The sequence below is a fragment of the Mytilus galloprovincialis genome, chromosome 5, assembly GCF_965363235.1.
Source record: "Mytilus galloprovincialis chromosome 5, xbMytGall1.hap1.1, whole genome shotgun sequence".
Lineage (NCBI taxonomy): Eukaryota > Metazoa > Mollusca > Bivalvia > Mytilida > Mytilidae > Mytilus > Mytilus galloprovincialis.
The window spans coordinates 14,565,540-14,571,251 of record NC_134842.1 but is presented as its reverse complement, the minus strand read 5'-3'; the positions used below and the strand labels follow the sequence as shown (position 1 = coordinate 14,571,251).

The following is a 5,712-nucleotide window of genomic DNA, read 5'->3' as shown; positions in this document are numbered from 1 at the left end:
CTGTTTATATAGCAAGAAGTTTTAAAAGTGTATAGTAGGTAGTTAAGCCACGCCTCCTCTCGAATTGAGTCAATAAACCATCGGTTTACGTTGATTGACACTTCTAAGTGCTAAAATTTCTAATACATTCTTAAAGTATCAATTTTCTGTTACTCAGCTGATAACACAAAGATTATTGTAAGCCATAATATTGAATTCAACCAATAAGTATAATTATGGTTTTATGTATATATTAAGAAATCATGTAATGTGAATTTTATTAGCGTCATTAATTAGTTAGTTTAGTCATCCAAACACAGAAGCTACTTCTTTCTTGTTTTTGATTGTAATCTATTAGTATATCAATTTTGAAAAGATTTGGCAAAAATTAAAAATTCATTAATTGACTCATTTTGGTTATAACATGGAAGTATTATATTGATATTACTTCCTTGGTTATACGATACGTTTGACTAAAGGAATGTTTTATTATTTTGGGTTATCTGTGTAATTTCTTGTGGTGTACCGCCGAAAATGTGCAATTTTCTAATATTTACTGACAGCATATGCAGTGTCATTATTTCTACACTCATTGACATTCTTCAAGAATTTTTCCTCGAAGCAAAGGTTCGAATCGGATATATATGGAATTTTTGGGGAAATACTGTTAGCTTTAAGCGACACTTCACCATTTAGATATGTTTTTAATGAAATACTTGGCAGCGTTTCTCGCTTTTATCTGATCTTAAGGTATTTTACCTGTCAAATTTTATACTTTAGTTAACCAGTAAAGGTACTCACGGATTATCAATTTTAACACATTTGCATTGTTTTGCAACAAAAAGATTTTAACATTTTGATCGTACAAATTACATCATACCTACCGATTAAAATCAACATGGTAAATGAATACCTGTATTTTGAATACCTGTATATTTATTATTTTCTTATAAGGCTATAGAAATAGACAATTGTTACAACATGCTATATCTATGCTTTTAAAATAACAACTATTCGTTATAAAAGTACCTTGTTAATATTTATAAACAGAAGGAAAACACTTAAGAGAAAAAGATCAACACAATCTAGAAATGCTATACCCACAAAATACTCGTTTATATACAAATTAATTGTTCAAACTATGTTTTGATAAGAATAACACCCTTGATACCCGAGAACTTTTGATTATTTTCAGATCAGATTACATTAATTTTTCACCTGAATTTTGAACAATATTATGCAGGTGTATATAGGAGTAACAGTTTGCACCGATCACCTCGTGACTAAATCAGATTGTATTGTTATTTTGTCTATTGTTAAATCCATTACCTGCTCTGATGGTTACTGGTACAGTAATCAAACCTGATGAGAAGACTGATAAAATAACAAAACTGACCACTGTAAAGTAAGTGGTCAGTGAGAACATTAAACACTTTATAAAAATAAAGTACTTCATTGGGAAAACATTAGAATAGTAATATCATCGCGGTTAGGGTTTAAAAAGTCAATTAGAACATTTGTTACCAATGTAGCGGTATTTTATATTAAATCTTTTTAAATGGACACAAACACATAGATCTGACCTTTTAGAAATGTGATCACTTCGGTTTTTTTTGTTTTTTGTTTTTGTTTATTTCAAATATTTAAACATGTTGTTGCATTGCGTGGTTTACAGTGTTAATAAAATTATGGCATTTTGTTGCATTGGTTTAAAGTGTTCAGATATTTTTGTTTTTGATGAAAAAAAGGAGCTGAAGGAAAAAAAAACACTTCGTGAAATTTTGTTCTTCCTTGATCTTTATTCATTTAAACTTTTTTAACGCAAGAATTTATTCCAAACATAGACAAAATTGGGAACCAATGCCTTCTTTCTGTAAATTAATCATCTCCATTTCCAGTTCAGTTTAAACATATTTATGTGTAGTGTATTGGGAAACAAGTTATTACAACTTATATTAACCCTTTTCCACTTTGCGGGTGCGAGTGCTGCCTTGTAGCAGCATTAGCCTGTTCTATTTTGAAATCTACAAGGGTGTCTTTTACGCCCACTTCCGACGGAGTAGCATCGTTTCTCAAGACCATACTCACAAATGGTGTTAAGGAAGAGCCAAAAATTAAGTCTGAAATTTTCTCCCCGGAACAGGGATCGAACCAGGACCTTTGGTGTTTGCAGTCTGATGCGCTTTGTTTTGTTTCTCTTGATGCGCTAACCGCTACACCACGACTCGCCATTTCCAGTTTTAAACGCATAAATTGGTGTCATTAAAACGTAATAGATGCGGATTAATCAAATTTGTTATTATGAAATTGATACAATATAAGGGTATTTGATATACATATATATTTTGATTTCATGCTTCTCTATATCAAATATAATGTTTCATTTTGCCAGAGTTTTAAACCGTTGATAAAAAGTGAGAACATATATGTAGGCCCGAGAACACGGTTATATCGCATTTCCAGTTCTTCTAGACAATTAATGCAAATTAAAAAAGTCACACCTATTTCTCAGTAATATTTTTACTATGTGTTGAACTACTTTTGGGATAAATTATAGAAAACGTCTTCAGCTCTTACAATAACTCAAAATATGGACAGATTTATGTTAAAAGGGCTTCTTGCATTATGTTTGATAGCTTCAGACATACTGCTTTTTTAACAATTTTCAAATTTGACTGCTCACTACTTTACTTTAAAAATCATCACCAAACTTGCTTTTTTGGACATAAACATAAAGAAATGAATTGGGAAAGTTCGAAATTAAAAAAAACAAAACAACATAGGTGACACCACGGACTTTAATTGGCGAAAATCAAAAATCAATAATTAAAATTGAGAATAGAAATTAAGAATAAATCAAAGAGACAATAACTCGACCAAGGAACAAATAACAACAGAAGCCAGCAATTGATCTTCAACGCAACGAGAAAATCCCTCACCCGGAGGTTGCCCTCAACTGGCACCTAAATAAAATGTATGTACTAGTTCAGTGAAAATGAACGTCATAATAAACTCAAAAACATATAAATGAGCTAGAAATTTAAAAACATTCAAGACTAACGAATATCAATTGTTTGCAAGACCCTCATGGATAGTCAAGGTCGTTAAAAAAAACTTAAGGACCAAGGACCCAACTGTGTGTTCCCACACCATCTACATATCACAAGAACATCTTCATATGTGAATGTGACGTGAAAGTTTATTTTAAAACAATGTGTCCAAATGCAAATGTTATGCAAGATGCAGTCAGAGTGATTGAATAGATGGTTAAGAACAGCAAACAGCAAGCTATAATGGGCCCCAATCATGCTTGACTCAGAATTGTTTCATGATTCACAACAAACCTTTTTAGCTCACCTGGCCGAAAGGCCAAGTGAGCTTTTCTCATCACTTGGCGTCCGGCGTCCGGCGTCGTCGTCCGTCGTCCGTCGTCGTCGTCCGTCGTCGTCCTGCGTTAACTTTTACAAAAATCTTCTACTCTGAAACTACTGGGCCAAATTTAACCAAACTTGGCCACAATCATCATTGGGGTATCTAGTTTAAAAAATGTGTCCGGTGACCCGGCCAACCAACCAAGATGGCCGTTATGGCTAAAAATAGAACATAGGGGTAAAATGCAGTTTTTGGCTTATAACTCAAAAACCAAAGCATTTAGAGCAAATCTGACGTGAATAATATTGTTCATCAGGTCAAGATCTATCTGCACTGAAATTTTCAGATGAATCGGACATTCCGTTGTTGGGTTGCTGCCCCTGAAATGGTAATTTTAAGGTAGTTTTACTGTTTTTGGTTATTATCTTGAATATTATTATAGATAGAGATAAACTGTAAACAGTAATAATGTTCAGCAAAGTAAGATCTACAAATAAGTCAACATGACCAAAATGGTCAGTTGACCACTTTAGGAGTTATTGCCCTTTATAGTAAGTTTTTAACCATTTTTCGTAAATCTTAGTAATCTTATAGAAAAATCTTCTCCTCTGAAACAACTGGGGCAAATTTAACCAAACTTGGCCATAATCATTATTGGGGTATGTAGTTTAAAAAATGTGTCCGGTGCGCCGCCCAACCAACCAAGATGGCCGCCATGGCTAAAAATAGAACATAGGGGTAAAATGCAGTTTTTGGCTTATAACTCAAAAACCAAAGCATTTAGGAGCAAATCTGACGGGTAAAATTGTTCATCAGGTCAAGATCTATCTGCCCTGAAATTTTCAGATGAATCGGACTATCCGTTGTTGGGTTGCTGCCCCTGAAATGGTAATTTTAAGGAAATTTTACTGTTTTGGTTATTATCTTGAATATTATTATAGATAGAGATAAACTGTAAACAGCAATAATGTTCAGCAAAGTAAGATCTACAAATAAGTCAAATGACCAAAATGGTCAGTTGACCACTTTAGGAGTTATTGCCCTTTATAGCCAATTTTTAACCATTTTTCGTAAATCTTAGTAATCTTTTAGAAAAATCTTCTCCTCTGAAACTACTGGGGCAAATTTAACCAAACTACGCCATAATCATCATTGGGGTATATAGTTAAAAAAAATGTGTCCGGTAACTCGGTCAACAAACCAAGATGGCCGCCATGGCTAAAATAGAACATGGGGGTAAAATGCAGTTTTTGGCTTATAACTCAAAAACCAAAGCATTAAGAGCAAATCTGACAGGAAGTAAAATTGTTGATCAGGTCACGATCTATCTGCCCTAGAATTTTCAGATGAATCGGATAATCGGTTGTTAGGTTGCTGCCCCTGAATTGGTAATTTTGAGGAAATTTTGCTGTTTTTTTGTTATTATCTTGAATATTATTATAGATAGAGATAAACTGTAAACAGCAATAATGTACAGCAAAGTAAGAACTAAAAATAAGTCAGTATGACCAAAATAGTCAATTGACCCCCTTAAGGAGTTATTGCCCTTCATAGTCAATTTTTAACAATTTTCTTAAAATTTGAAGATTTTCAATAACATTTTCCACAGAAAGTACTGTTATAGATAGAGATAATTGTAAGCAGCAAGAATGTTTAGTAAAGTAAGATCTACAAACACATCACCTTCACCAAAACACAATTTTGTCATGAATCCATCTGTGTCCATTGTTTAATATTCACGTAGACCAAGATGAGCGACACAGGCTCTTTAGAGCCTCTAGTTTTTTAAATCGCCTATATGAATAAACTAAGATTTAAACTTCCTCAGACAATGGTAACCCTTATATTCATCTTCAAACATAACTATAGATGTACCATATGTAACATGTTCTAAAATATCAAAAATATCGTTCGACATTAATGTTAACTTATTATACACAAACTCTATAAATCGAAGTTATATTTCCGATCTAGCAAATTCTTTGAATCGAGAGCAAAAAGATCCTTGTAATTTTTTTATTCTCGGATTGTTGGAAATATAATTTTTAACTTTTGCTCATTGTTTAGGCCCATGCTCTTTGAAATATCAACAACGATACCATGTGTGCACGTATAACTGGAGACGGTCAATTGGTAAACGCTATTCCCCTGGGTTTTTTCCATCTTTATTTGTCTCGATTTTTAAGATTTGAACATCGGTAAACTACTGTTGGCTTAATTTATATATTTTTACATAAAAAAGTATGTACTGAAATTCAAGACATTAAAGATACAAAGTACTGTGAGCATGACTATGCAATACAACAGATATGCAGCGTGATAAACATCTTGGAAAGAATTCCGATAAAACCGGTTTTGGGA

General features: G+C 32.9%; 1 long non-coding RNA gene across 1 annotated transcript in view; it reads left to right on the top strand.

Annotated features, from left to right (window-relative positions):
- Window positions 1-5,712, top strand: part of LOC143075225 (uncharacterized) — a 33,340-nt gene that overhangs the window by 9,458 nt on the left and 18,170 nt on the right. The gene's annotated exons all lie outside the window — the stretch shown is intronic.